We start from the raw sequence: 15,760 nt of genomic DNA, 5'->3' as shown, positions 1-15,760 counted from the left end.
GGTCCCACCTCGAGCGCAGGCCCCTCGCTCGCTTGAACGCGCCGCTTCAAACGCAGTCGCATACGCAATTGCACCGAGCCTCAGGTGTTTTAACTCAACTGTAGAGAAAAAAGAAGGGCTGCGAAAAAAAAATCCGAAAAGAACCAGAAAAAAACCCTCAAGACTTCATTACACGCTTCTGAGATAGCGAAGACAAAAGAACAGAGACATATGGTTTGAGATAAATATCAAAACTCAAAATGTGATCAGAACTCAGAAAGTGATCCTCGTAACCGGATGATAACGAAAAAAAAAGAGAAAGGGAAGAAAAAGGATAGAAAAAACCACCTGAAGCTCGGTGCACTCGCGTAATTGACACGGTGCTGAAGGCGGCGTGGTGGAGGTGGCGGTTGCGAATGACTCAGACCGCCGAGATATCAGTACAGTTCATGAGGGTCCCATTTCGATAACAACCCCTAGTTTCTTAACGTGTAGCCTTACGTTTACCCAACTGCATAGAACTTTAGGTTTTCGCATAGGTGTAAAGAGTACTTATATGTGTACTATATTCGGGACAAAACGACTTGAACCTCTATGTAGTCGCGTAAGCAGTCGCTATCGGTGTGGGACCCTCACTAGCTCCGCCCGCAATCCAAGTGGAGATAGCGATTGTTCCACCTCAATCGTATCCCCTGTTTCTACAGCGCCGCTTCGAGCCCGCTCGCTTACGTAAGGTGCTTCAGGACGTTTTCATCGGACTCCAGTGAACTTTTAGGACTTTCTACAATACAATTACAGTTACAATCACTATTGATTTTTTCTGTGCTTCCAGAATGGAAGACGAGAGAAAAAGTGGAGTTTTATGCTTCATCAATGGCAGGAAAGCGTAAATGCAAAGAAAGCGGCAGAAAAGAACGAAGATATGGTGTTGGAGGTTCTAACGCTGTTTTTTTTTTTAATCTCAACAATCTCAGTTCAAGTGGTCCACTAGCAGAAAAAAAAACCCCAGAGGGTAGCAGTCGCTAAAGTATTCGTTATCCGCTTCTTTTCAGTATCAAATACGGTTCGAGTTGACGTTGTTTGCAAAGATCAAAGCGAAAAGTCGAAAAATTTCCTATAAATCCATGTGATCAGTGATTTGGACTGGACTGATCAATATGGCCAACGAAACAACTCTTTACACCGGCTCTGACAATGAAATGAAAGCTGTTGGAAGGGATTTCATCGTTCGTACGGATGTAAATAGTTGTCTCGTCACGCACGCTTATCATTAGTTCATTTCAAGTGCTTTCATTTTATCACTCGTGTACGTGCAAAAAGTTGTCTCGTCAGGGGAACTGGTTAGTCTGATGATCGTCGTCCAGAAAACTCATATCTGTGGGGGATGGGAGGTAAAAAAAATAAAATAAAAGAAAGAAAAAGAATTATTTGATAATAATATGTAATTTAGAATAAAATAAAGAATGATAATGATTTCACCGTTTCAGGCTTTCTTGAAGATGAACTCACCGGAACGTAGGCCAATAATAAAGGATTGTAACAACTTCGTATCCGGCTTAAAGGCATCACCCCACGACTCTGAGGTGGTACGGATTTCAGGTGGAGTATTCGTATACGGGATCGTAGATTATTTACGGAAGGGTGATCCCGTCCATTTCTTCCTAATTCCCGTGAAGAACGGCCCGGAAGATGCGGCGCGTGCACAAGGCGCTCGCGCTCCAATCGAACTCCTTGTAGAAAATAGCGCGCCGGAACGCTCGAAGCCGTATCTTCCGGGCCGTTTTTTTTTAACGGCAATTAGGAAGAAATGGACGGAATCACCCTTCTCTCCATGATCTACGACCCCGTATACGGATACTCCACCTGAAAATGCTAGAAATTCTCTGTCTACTTTGTGGGTGATGTTGGATTGTGTTGTGGAACAGTGGGGAGGGTTACGTCGGCATTCTGCTTCTTCTTTTTTTTTGTCGAGGACTTCTCTTCAGCGGTCTCTGCGCAAAACTATGAAAAAGGAGAACTCTAAAAAAAAGAATCGAAGAAAAAAGAAGAAACCGCAATAGCGTTGAGAAATCCAAACATCGTCGCCTTGTGTCCTCCACCAAGAATAATCCCAAGTGTATCGTCCAGAAAACCACCCAGTTAGCCAAGAATCCACGGCTCGTTTGGAGCGAACGTTCAAATAAAACCAAAATCACCTGTGGTTCAAGATCTAATAAACAAGCTGAAAAAGATGTCTTGCGCAGAGACCGCTGAGGAGGAGTCCTCGACACAAAGGAAGGAGCAGAATGCCGACGAAACCCTCCCCACTCTTCCACAACACAATCCAACATCACCCACAAAGGATACGGCTCCGATACCTCATCCACCTAAAATCTCTGTCTACTGTTCCAGGCGATGACGATCATGCTCGTAACGGGGTTCACACGAGCCGATCGCCACCACCACCACCACGACAGCTCCCGCCCACAATCAATACGCATCAAAAATGAAGGCGGCTGGTGCCACGGAAGCGATGAGAACGATTAAGAACATTTACTTGCCCGTTCCTATGAGCAATGCTGTGCTCATAGGAGAAAAAAAAACTCGAGAAATAGAAAAGCTTACCATTGTTTACCTAGGAAGACTAGAACCGTTCCAGAGTAAACATGGAAAAATTCTTTCCTCTTTTCGAGTTCGATATCTCTATTTTCCGAGATGTTCAGAGGTCCTCGAAAGACCATCGGATAATCATTCGAAGTGCTTCCAGTCTGAGATCTCTCCAGAAATATTCAAATCAATGAAGTTTGAGAAAAAAAGGTCGATATTTTTTATTTTTATTAAAATTTTTATTATTATTTTTGACTTCACGTAATAACTCATTATTTTTCACAGTTTTTTCCCCACTAAGGCAATAAAATCTGGTTAAGGAACCCTCTGGAAGAAGGGGTAGGAAAAATGATAAATGGTGTAATTTTCCTCGTAGACCTCGGAGTTTTTTTTTTGTTGTAATTTTGAATTTATTCGAAATGAAGTGTTGTGAAGACGAAATCTCCCAAGGAGCTAAATTTCCGACTTCATTACTGTTTTTATTTGTTGTTGTTTTTCCTTGTTTTCGTTCTTATTGTACTACATAGTTTTTTTCCCATGGTTAGTAAATTATTGTTTTTCTATGACAGAACTCTAAAATAATCCAGATTTGTAGAAAAAAGAAAACTTCAGAGCAATTTTTTGGATATGTCGTCCTGCCTATCCAAATAATTTAGTTTTTAGCGTGATAATAGATGGATGAGGTAGGAATACGAAATGAGAAGCGTAATCCATGCATTTTCCGCCGATGAAAAAGAGGTTAAGTAGTTCGATCAATAACAAATAATCAATACTCCTTTGTTAGATTGCTAAGGAATGTTTGGAAAAAAAATTTAAAAAAAGGAAAAAAATAGGAACAATAGGAAAATAGGAACCTTTTATTTGAGAAAAAATACACAATGGAAAGAATCATGAGGAAAAACCAAGTCGACATGGAAGAAATAAATTTTTTGAAGCGTAAAATATATTTCCAAAAGTAAAGGAAAATCTTCGTGAAAATTTAAAACTAATTTACTAACTACCGCTATTATTTAATTAATTATCAGACATCAGAGAGAGACCACATAATAAATAAATAAATAAATATTAACATAAATATACATCAACTAGAACTTCACGAATATTGTTGTGTATTTTTGTTGCCTTCGTCTGAGTGAACATAATGGAAAGAAATTTCAAGTTGTTTTTTTTCAAAATATCTTTTTATAGCTATAATTTTTAAATATTTATTATTTCAATTATAAACTATAAAATATTAAATTAATGTCTTGTAGTTTATAATTTATTTGTTTTATTTGTACTTCTTGTACTCCTTCCATACACACACGGGTAACCATATAATGAATGGATAAATAAATTAATTAATTGAACTAATTGTATAAAAAATGAATAACAAATAAATAATAAAAACAACCAATAATGAAAATGAAAATAGTAGTAAATAGTAAAAATATGTCCTTTGTGTACTTTGTACTTTGTGTGCGCAAATAATAATAATTCAATGTAATAATTAATTTTGATAATTAGCGATGATAATTAAATATATTTCTGTTATTCGTTCTTTATATGATTCATTCATACAGACAGGGACCACATAATTATTAAATAAGTAAATCAATAAATCAATAAGTACATAAATGGATAAGTAAGTGAATAGATAAATAAGTAAATAAATAAGTGTGAGACATAAATGACAAAAGATGTCGAATGAAATCGAAGAAGAATGCCAATGGTCCGATTTTGTGCAAGTTTTTGGCTGCGGATTTATGACTATATACATGGATAATCATATAATAAATAAATAAATAAATAAATGCCACATGCACACACAAATAGAACGCAAAAAATGTCGGATTCTGGCAGAACACCGTGTCTTGGAGAAAATCTAAGAAAATAATCTTCAATGTTCATGAGCGGAAATATGCAATGGGAGAAAAATTCTGGGAGAATGTCACAATAAATTACATTGTAACGTAAGGTCGACGACGGGAATCTGTTCCAGACAACCGTATGAACTGTGTAAAAAATGAATGATTGACAGAGAAATCCATGAATACAGTTTGAAAGTGCATTTGAGCGAGCGCAACCGTGCTGAGTGTTGACATTACTCCACACGAAAAGGGCACCGCTTTGCGATTGCAAATCGCGCTCGCACAGAAAATCCATCGCGCACCATTGTTTTTTTTTCTCGTTGCAATCTACACATTTTCGGATTCGGTTGTCTATCGGCTAATCCCAGAGGAGGAGGAGGAGGAGGAGTAGTAGTAGTAGAGATCCTCGATACTTCATCCGTCCGTCTGGTGGTGAATCGTCAAAAATGTCAATAGTTATGCCATCGTCATCATGCAAACATCTCTCCAGCGGATGCCTAGCAACCGTCTGGAAAATTAGTTTCACATAATTACGGTCGGTTTCCTACATAATTGGTCTCGCTTTTTTTTTGGAGACGGGGAGAACTCCATTGAAAATGAAATAGAAAGAAATAAAATAAAAAATAAAAATAAAATAAAAAATAAAAATAAAATAAAAAATAGAAAAATAGAAATATAAAATAGAAAAATAGAAATAAAAATAGAAATCCACTGGCAAAGTACATTTCTATGTGATTCTGTGTGAATTTAGGATTAGATTGCAAAAATAACCCAAATACAAGAAGACATAGGAAATGTTTTTAGCATTTACTTACTAGCCCCTACTTTACTTTTTTTTCTTTTTTTTTAATTCAAGTATTCGCACAACGAGTGGTTGCAATGAGTTTTTGTGGTAAAAAAACTACTTAATGCATTTTTTTAACGGTATCGATTGTTATCACAGTCCTTAATACGAAAATTAATAAAATAACATTAAAAAAATCCTTAATACAAAACAAAATTTTCTTTTGTTAGTTACTTTTTCTTCCTTTTTATTTGTATATTTCTCACTACCGTTTTCATACTTTTTTCCTCTTTTTTTTATCTTCTTATGCGTATTTTTCGCATTTAAATTTCTTTCTCTCCTGCCTTTCGCCAGGAATTCGGGAAAGTCAAGAAAGTGGGCAACGCTGTTTTTTGGGGGTTGACCAATTTATATCGTTTTTTTTATTGCTATTTTAATTTTCTTATTTTGTAATTGCTTATCTAATCTTGTCATTCCAAGGAAACTATCTCAGGAGATAAAATTGATGCTGGAACAATAAAATTTCTGCCTGAGATTTTATTGTGCTTTAAATTTAAGTCAACTGTGTAGAGGAAGGCTTGTCTCGTCAACCCTGCAATGGCATTCTTTAATTAAATTTAGTTTAAGTTATATTTTTCGTTGCTATCATAGGGTTTTTCGGAAAAATTTCATAATCTAGTTGGGAAGTGTCTTCTACAAAAAGTACGTTAATTTTATACCGTTTAGCCTTCATTACTCTTATTTTCTGAACCGTCGAAAGAAAAGAAATTACGGTATCGTACCCGGAATTTCCAACAAAGATCCCACGCTATATCTAAATATTTGATAGGGTTAGGGTTCGGCTATGGCAGTATCGTGGATAACAACATCTTTTTGCAATATCTGGATAATTTTTACCATATACGTATTTGTGCAAGTACAGAAATACAGTTCGTACTTGCCCGGAACGTATGCTCCGACGTTTGATTGAATTTAGCATGAACAGAACCACAGGGAGCAGGTAGGTCAAAAATTTCAAAAAAAGTTGCAAAAAATCATAAAAATTAAGAAAAAATAAAATTAAAATTAAAATTAAAATTTTGAAAATTTGAAATTAAAAACTTTAGAAAAAAATACAAAAATAGAAAAATGTATATAAATCACACTGGTATACACAGCTCCTTTGGGTATAGATACAATATATAATTACACAAAAATTAAAAAAAATAAAAATGAAATAAAATAAAAAAATAAAAACGACAAAAATAAAAAATAAAATAAAACCAATATAAATAATCATACATTTATGAATACCCGACTTTTTCAGGTTTGTGGATCCACGATCACTTCGATGACGATGCTGATGCTGAATATTTCCACATACCGTGCTAGAACGTGAACAGAAAAATCGAGAAAATTCTTCGAAATAACATATCGGTACATGAAATCCCTACAAAAATTTATTTTAAAGCGTTACACTGAAAATCAATCTGGAGAAACGATGAATAAAAATAAATAAAATAAAATAAAATAAAATAAAACAACATATAACAAAATATAATGGAATAAAACAATAAAAAATGAAATAAAAATAATAACACATGCAATGAATTTTTTTCATATCATCCAATAAGACTTTAGAGAAGAAAACAAGAAGAAATCGAGTATTTGCGAATGTTGTCAACTTGGAACGATCATATGATCGTCACGAGTGCCTCACATTGAGATATTTTCAGTGTTTTACGGTAAATACGGTTACTGTGGTTCGAAAAAAAATGTTAACAATGGGAATTTTTCACATAGAAGTGTTCAGTTGAATAATTTTAAAAAGGTGCGCTCAACTGCACTGTATAACAATGATTTGAACGAACTTGGAAAAGTTCTATTCTTTCGGATATCGAAAACTGGTTTCTGTTGCTATTTTATTGAATAGAAGTGGTGAGAATAGAGGATTGTTTTTTTTTGTTCTGGAGATGGAGAAAGAAGAAAATCGCTCGAAACGATCGTTTTGAATACAATACATATATGCTAAAATTATAATGGACAAACAAGATACAGACAAACTCGTTCGTGAATGCTCGGCGCGTTTTTTGTTTCCCCGACACGTTTTCGAACTTTTATTAGAACCATAGCAATCGTTTATACTTGGCGCATTGTCGCATAATCTGTCGTCGCTACTCTGCAATCGTTTAGTGATCCACACTGGTCGTTCTCGACTTAGCCTCACTCCTTTTCTACCGTATCCTCATTTTTCCTCCAAAAAGTTTACTAATCTATCTTTTTATGATATGGATATGACTCAGGATGAATAAGCACTCCAATAATAATCAATATTATTATTTATATTATTATTATAAGTTATTAAGATAAGTTGTAACTCACGTAAATATGCAGAGGAAATCAATTCCTAGAAAATTCCGCAAATTTTCATTAAATGTTCTAGGAGATCGAAAGGACATACGCATAAGCTTAAATATTTATTTATTTACATTCATACAATTACTTGTTTATTTATTTATATTTGCACAACTTATTTACAAATCACGTCCTTTTTTGTTGCTCAGCTTATTTGTTTGCCTTTTATTTTTACATGCTTTTTATTCGATTTCCGTTTACTCTCACTAGACACTTTTATGATCCAATGAATATATCCACATATTTCCAGGAGAAAGATGCGTAAATTTCATCTCAGGGCTGAAAATGTCATGAAAAGAAGAAAAAAGATACGAAAAAAAGAACGAGGAACTAAAAAAGACCATTTGAAAAAGTTTTAAGAGTAATTCACGAGCAATTCGTAACAAATTATTTTAATTTTCGAAAGTTCTAAAGTTTGAATTTTTCTTTTTCGAATAGGAATTTTTTAACTTTTAGAGGTCTTAAGAATATACATGAAACGAAACAATAGGAATAAATAAATATAAAATAAATAAATTAGTACATGCGTCAATAGATAAGTAAATGCTTAATTAAGTACGTATAATAAGTAATAATAAGTAGTTGAACAAGTAAAATAACAAAATTTTATGCGTGATGTGTTAGAAAATTACTTTACATGGGATAGAAGGTCGTTTTTTCCCCTCCATTGCCATTAAGCGTGGGCATCGGACGTGGACAGTCTTTTCCCAAAATGTATAACCCTCTACCTTGTGTAATTAAATAATTTATATCTCTACTCACATGTATAATTATAGTGTTCTTTATTGATTTAGATTTCTTCCTAATCGCCTAAAAAACGGCCCGAAAGATGTGGCACGTGCACACGGCTGGCGCGCTCCAATCGAACTCTTTGTAGAAAATAGCGCGCAGGAACGCCCGAAGCCGTATCTTCCGGGCCGTTTCTTACGACAATTAGGAAGAAATGGACGGAATCACCCCCTCTCCTTAATCTACGATCCCCTATACGAATACTCCACCTGAAATCCCCGTACCACCTCAGATTCGTGGGGTGATGCCTTTAATGACTTTATCCGGGAACTGGGATCCAGAGTACCATCGTCGATCGTATACGTCCTCGTTCACTCTTTTGCTATAAAATCGTCATATACCTGTTTCCTCCATCCAGTAACGCAGTATTCCACCATAAGGTTAAGGTTACTGCTATGGTAAATAGCAGTAATTTCTGTTAAGAATTTCGATGGACAATAGTTTAGGAATAGCACATTTTAGATTTTTTTCAATTAAAAACCGACAGATCATTCCAAATTCTAAGTTTTATACTGCATATTCCTTAGTATTTATTGCTACTTATTATTATTTATTTTATTTATTCCAAACGTATTTCAGAATGTACTCAATTAGAAATATCCAGATCCTTCAAAATCCCAAGTTTTATATTCTATATTACTTATTATTTATTGCTACTATTTTTTATTATTTATTTATTATTTATTATATTTATATGTTATTTATTTATTATATATTATTATATTTATTTATTATTATTTACATTATTTATTCCATTTTAATTGATCTAAATGAGTTTTTATATGAACATGGACGGATGTAGAGGGGCAGTCGGTAAGAGAGGTTCTGCTATTTTCGTGACCAATCGATCGAGCGGAGGTTCAATTCCGCCCTAGGGCCAACCAATCGTTTCATCCCTTGATAAATTGGTACGAGACATGTTTGGGAGGATAAAAACACTGGATTAATGCTAATCGGCTAATCCCCACAAGTCATTGTTTAGGGTGTAAACGAGTTCCAAAACCTCCAAAACAATTACGAATTCCAGAAAATTCGTTGACTCATCCCAAACGGATTTAGTAACATCAGGCACTTTTTCCTTTATTCTTTATAAATACAAAATGAGTCAGTGTGAATTTTTAATAAATTGTGAAGAATTTTCATTCACAATCGTTCCGATAAAATTTTCCCACATATACAACGTGTCGATCGTTCCGGATACAGTTTCAATCCAGTTTTGTGAGTGAAAAAAAAACAAAACCGCTATTCTAGTGTAATAATGTGCAACCGATTCTCTGTGTCTACCATTAAACAGCTAGCATTTTAGTTTTGTACAGTCATTTTGCAGCTTATCTTAGTTATCCGAGAATTTCCCGGGAAATCCCCGACAAAAAAAAAACCCCGCTGTGTATTTCGGTTCATTTCACTTGCAGCTGCCAGCAGCAGAAAAATTTCATAGCTATTAGATGAGATTGGCTTCAATTGCTGGCCACCAGCATTCAGGATAAGTTTTCCTCGTTTGGTTCAAGTCCTTTTTTTAGGATTTCCTGGAGTTTTTTTCTTAAGGATATCCTGGGTGTCATTTTTTTCGCTTCAAATCTTCCCGAAACTGTTTGTCTTGCTTCTTTTTGTCCAGGCTTTCATCGTTTTCTTGCGCTATCTTCTAATTTATTCACTCGAATCGTTTGACTCACGTCCAAACATTTCCTGGATGTCATTTTTTCGCTCAAAATCTTTCCAAAACTTTTTGCCTTGCTTCTTTTTTCCACGCTTTCATCTTTTTCTTGCGCTATCTCCTAATTTATTCATTGAAACTCCAAATCCTTCAACCAAACTAAGGAGGAAAGGCAGCTTAATGATTACTGCATCAAATTCTTGTACCGTTTCTGATTTGTCTACTCGCGTTTCATTTAAAACAATGTTTTCTGTGGAGAAAAAAAAAGTTCTGCTTAGTTAAAGGCATCACCCCACGAATTTGGGGGTTTCAGGCGGGTTATGCCCACACGGGGTCGTAGATTATGGAGAGGAGGGTGATTCCGTCCATTTCTTCCTAATTGTCGTGGATAACAGCTCGGGAGATATGGCTTCGAGCATTCCGGCGCGCTATTTCATACAGCGAGTTCGATTGGAGCGCGCCAGCCTCGTGCACGTGCCGCATCTTTCGGGCTGTTTTTTTTTACGGCAATTAGGACCTGAAACCAGCCATATGCCGTGGCGTGATGCCTTCAAGAGAAACTTCGGCAAAAATTTATAAAGGATGGAGTTTTTCCAGCCGTGAGACAAGGAATCGAATTGTATCAGTTCAGAGGCATCAACACTCACAATAAACACATAGACATCAAAGCCATCATCGGTTCCATGCCGCATGACGTCGGTGAAAACACGACGTCCAACGAAATGAAACGACATGACGTCCCCTCGAGAAAAATTAAAGAGAACATATATCGTGCAAAAGCAATAAAACCACTAGTTAGCTGCTAATTTGAGGCTTAAAGGCAGCATACCATGAAATCGATCGACAATGTTGGGATTTTTCCAACGAAAATATTGGTGTAGGAATGTGGATCAGGCATACAACCACGACCACGCTCAATATTTCCAATTTATTTTAACTGTCTCAAAAAAAACGCCGTGGAAGACGATCGTTGCGATCGAATTTCTCTACGAAGCACCTTACGACGTGCCAACTCTGTGAATGCGTCGCGTCTGCCAGCGAGCGAATAAAAATCAATGAATTTCCTTGAGCTGCCTATTCAAGTGAAATTCAAGTAATAGGGTGTCGAGAGAAAAAAGGCGTGCACAGGGGTGTCCCGTTGCAGAGCGCGTCGTAGGAAAATTTGGTCGCCATGGCCTTTTCCCACGCCGTTTTTCAGCAAAAGGAGGGAAACTGAGCCCGATCGCGCACACTCTCATAATCTACACCCTTACCCCTATCGTTTCCTGGAGAACTCAAAACATTAGCGACCCCTGTACCGCTTAGGTGTGAAAATAAAAGCTGATGAACGGTTCTTGAGGTCGCCAGTGACGAAACTATGAATTCGATAATTGACAAAAATCCGTAGAATGCATCAAAAACAGCATAAAAAAAAACCACCTCTGGATAATTTCTCCACAACCTTTGAAATGGCTCACGTGAGTCCGCACAAAAAAATGTTGTTGTGTTGTTGAGACGAATAACACAGCTGCTGTTAGTCGTTCCAACATAAAACATCTGAATCTTTCGAATTGATCACTCATTCAGTCAGTCAGTCAGGTTTTTTTCCCCTGTGGTTGTGCATCCATTCGGGTGCTCGGTTTTTCCGTACCGATTCCCAGAGATTCTCAAATTTCTCGGCGACGCATCCCTTATTGCTGACTTTTAAGGAGTGTCAGGATGAAAAATGCACAGTCAGCCTTCTATCCTTTTCGAACTATGTTCAACCTCTCACTAGATATTTTTTCTCATTAGTTTGAGTCCCTAATCACCTCCGTTACCTCTGATAGAGTTTGGTTCTTAGTTATTTCTTCTTTTTTTTTTGTCATTCAAAGAAAATGTCTGGAATCGTCTAAGTTCAAGGAGAACCGCTCCACTTTACGTATCATTCGCTCTTTTCTTAATGTCCCAAATAACTATCAATAATAAAATAATTTAAAAAATAATCAAAAAAAAAATAAAAATTCTAAATTAATAATTAAATTAATTAATTATTGACAATGAAAACTTTTGTTTTAGAACTTTGATTCTGCGCCACTAAAGAACTTTCTTTTCATTTAGTTTCAGGAAACATATATATACACACTAAACACTAACCACCAATCAATAATCACTAGTTGTGACTATAGTCCTTCTCAGAGATTTTTGGAGGTAGTTAGAGTGTATGGAGGTTACTTAAGAAGCACAAAGAACTGGAATTCGTCAAATGAGGGAAGTATTACAGCCCCGTACCGAAAATCACCTGAAAACATGGGAATCTCTGAATCTCTTAAGGTTTATAGTATGACAAAAAGATCGTATGGGATTCTTATGTACCGTAATCCATCCTATGTGGCTTTTAACAGAAGTGATAACAGCTGCGAGGTGGAAAATACTATACGAATATAAATACTCTAGGAATACGATCAGAAATAGTCCACACCATATTTTATCGTACTCACTATAGCCTGAGGCGGTTGTAGCCCCAGTCGGTTAGAGGGCCGCTGTAGCCGCACGGTCGATGGTTCGAATCTTCTGTAGTGCTCACCAAGCCTTTCATCCCTCGGGGGTCGATAAATTGGTACCAGACCTTCCTAGAAGGATAAAAACACTGACTTGATCATCGGATGGGGCGCCACAAGTCATTGTATAGGCCAGGCACACGTTCCTGAACTTCAAACGAATCTGGATTGAAGTGAGTGTGGTGGCGTAGCCCAAACGGACTGATTAACGTCATACATTTTATCTTCTATACTTTATGAACACGAAGTGAGCTAATCACAACTTTTAAATAATTTAAATAATGACTTGGTCGCTTTTAATCGATGGGCTGATATAGTTGGAAGTTTAAAAGGTTAAAACGACCAGCTAGCGCTTAGAATCCACGTGGGACCATCGCGAACTGCAGCGATGAAAAACTCGGTGGAAGTTCCCCTTATCGATCAGAACCGCTGCGCTCCACCGCATCGCTTCGGGCATAGCCGCTTACACTCCACCGCACCGCCCTTCGTGTCGTTTTCAACCGACTGTATCTTGAGGTTGCCGATGTTCGACTGTCCTTGAATCTTGGCATGTTGGATACTTTCAGTTAAGTGAAAGCGACATGAAGCCCGGACAGTTGCGCTAGCGGCTGCACTCGAAGCGACGTGGTGGAGCGTAGCGGTTCGGCTCGTGTAGTGATCCTCGCTACCGCCACCTATCTTTGTAATTCGCCATGGTCCCACCTCGATTTCAACCGCTGTCTCCACCGCACCGCTTCGAGCGCAGCTGCTTGCGCAATTATCCATGATTCATGTCGTTTTGACCCAACTATAGCTTTCTTATTGATTTGAATAATTCAATACCAGATTCAGATTTCAATACTAATCTTATCTATAAATCAATAAAAAGCTACGTATATCCTGATACGCTTAAATTTCATATCTTCCCTGTGCTTGTGGTTGGACATCGTCGCACTGCAGGAAGAAGAGGTCCAGGAGCGATTAGTGGGAGATGTAGTCGGATACATACGGTACAAATCGATGCTCGCTGACTTACTGGGTTAGGATTTGGAACGTAATATTGTAGTGTACGTTTCTCCCCAATCGCTTCGTTTGTTTACAAATCCGAAGAGTGGCATTTTTTTGTGGTGGGCTCTGTTAAGCGGACGATAGCGCATCATATTTCGCCGCATTAGAATCTGCAAGGAGCTAGGATTTTATTTTGATTTTTGCAGGAGGACTAGATTCTTATTTGAGAGGGAATTCTGGAAATGGCGAAAAATTTCTTGCTTAGGTCACTCCTACAATCCTACGAATTTAAATTACAGACTCCTTCACCACGTCAGATTCGTTGTATGCTGCCTTTCACCGATTTACTACATGTGTTTTTCGTATCATTTAACGTATCAATCCATAACTCAGACACATTTCTTCAATTATTTTTTTTTTTTGAATCCACATCTGGTGCGTAAGTACATGTGGGCCAATCAAAACAGTCTGATTTATGGTGCAGCATAACAAAAACGGTTATATTTTTAAAATTTTCCGGCGTTCCCACTGGTGACTAGAAGCGTGCCAGTACTGTGGCTCTTTTACAGTCCAAAGAATTCCGAAGCATTAAGGTCCCATCGTGCATTCTCTACTCTAAAGACGTGGTTACCACAAAATTGGAGATGTAGGGGTTTCTTCACGACAGAGTTTGGCGTTGAGATCACAACAATGAGAATGATCACGAGATCAATTTTACGTAATTAACTTCATAATTTTTAATTACCCATGCTTAGAGAACGATATGGAAAATAGAAAATCTACACTACACGAATTCATACGGTACAAATCGATACTCGTCTAGCTTACTAGGTCTAGCCTTAGAATGTAATAAAATGAAAGAAATAAAAAAATAAAAATTAAAATAAAGGGTTTTTTTTCATTTTCGCTCTGCGTTTTTTGCATAATGACAACATTTTTAATAGTTGGTAGATACAGTTAATCATTTAACTTATAAGACTGGATTTAATTTTAAATCGGCGATCAAAATTCCCTACGAGGCACCCAGTGACGCGTCACATAAATGGGCGTAGGTTCGCTACGCGTAGGCCGGCGCTCGCAGATGTGGCACGTCATCAGGTGCCTCGTAGGGAAATTTGATCACCATGACCTTTTCACTGGCCGTTTTTCAGGATTTTTTTTCAGGATAGCTCTCATAGTTGTAATCTGAATATTTAACTCTTTCGTTTTGTCCCAAAATCGTCAATTTAGCTGTGCGTTGCACTTAAAAAAACAGTGTATCACGTAGATGACTGGGATTTTACCATGAATACGTAGGGAGCGAGGGTATTTTTCACAGGTATTAGCGCCATTAGGCTCAATTCTTCCTTGTAATCCAGAAAAACTTCCTTGTACGATTCTTTCTTCCCAACGATGCAACCTATTACGAAGTAGGACTGGGGGAATTTTGTTCAACTCGTTCGCAATCTATGTAAAATGACTCGAATGACTAATAAAAGCTCCCCGGCTGCACAATTGCAGATTCGCTTCGATTGCCGGCGTTTTATGAACCGTAATAAATTGCATCGTTTGGGGGAAATGAGGTCACACACGCACACAAAATATTTCGCACTTCTTTTTCAGGATTACAGGATTCAGGACTACGGATTACGATTCACATTTTTTAGCATTGATTTGAGCTTAATTTTATTGATTTATTTTAATCGCAGTCGCAATCGCTCTCGTTACTACCAACTACCGTATTTTTTTCCTGGAAAGCTCTAAATTCCGTCATTTTTGTCGTTTGCCTTTGGACCCGACAGATTATATGGTTATAGAGGTTATTATAAAGTGATTATAAAGATTTTAAGAAATTTATTGGATCGGACTGTACTCGTTTTTCCACGTTTTTGGTCCACATTTTTTTCTTTTCCACTTTTTTTGGTGCCAGTCTGGGAAAATCTTGTGCAGTAGCTTTTCACTGAATGATTTGATGAACATCTTGCTTTAGGTATGGGATTGTGAAGATGTTGTTAGTAAGGTTTTTAAGGGCTTAGGGGGCCGGACTAATTTAGGAACTTTTCAGCTCCTCTAAACACATGTTCTAGAGTTTTTAGTTTTTAGTTTTTAGTAGTTTTTTTAAAGGAAAAGTTGCTAAATTCAACTACAAACTCTGCATGTTTGTCTTTTTTTTTGTGAACTCTTGTAAACAACTCATTACCAGGATTTTACGAGGACTCGATTAGGTGGACCGGATACA

The sequence above is a fragment of the Necator americanus genome, chromosome I (assembly GCF_031761385.1).
Source record: "Necator americanus strain Aroian chromosome I, whole genome shotgun sequence".
NCBI lineage: Eukaryota > Metazoa > Nematoda > Chromadorea > Rhabditida > Ancylostomatidae > Necator > Necator americanus.
This window is presented reverse-complemented; position numbering follows the sequence as displayed.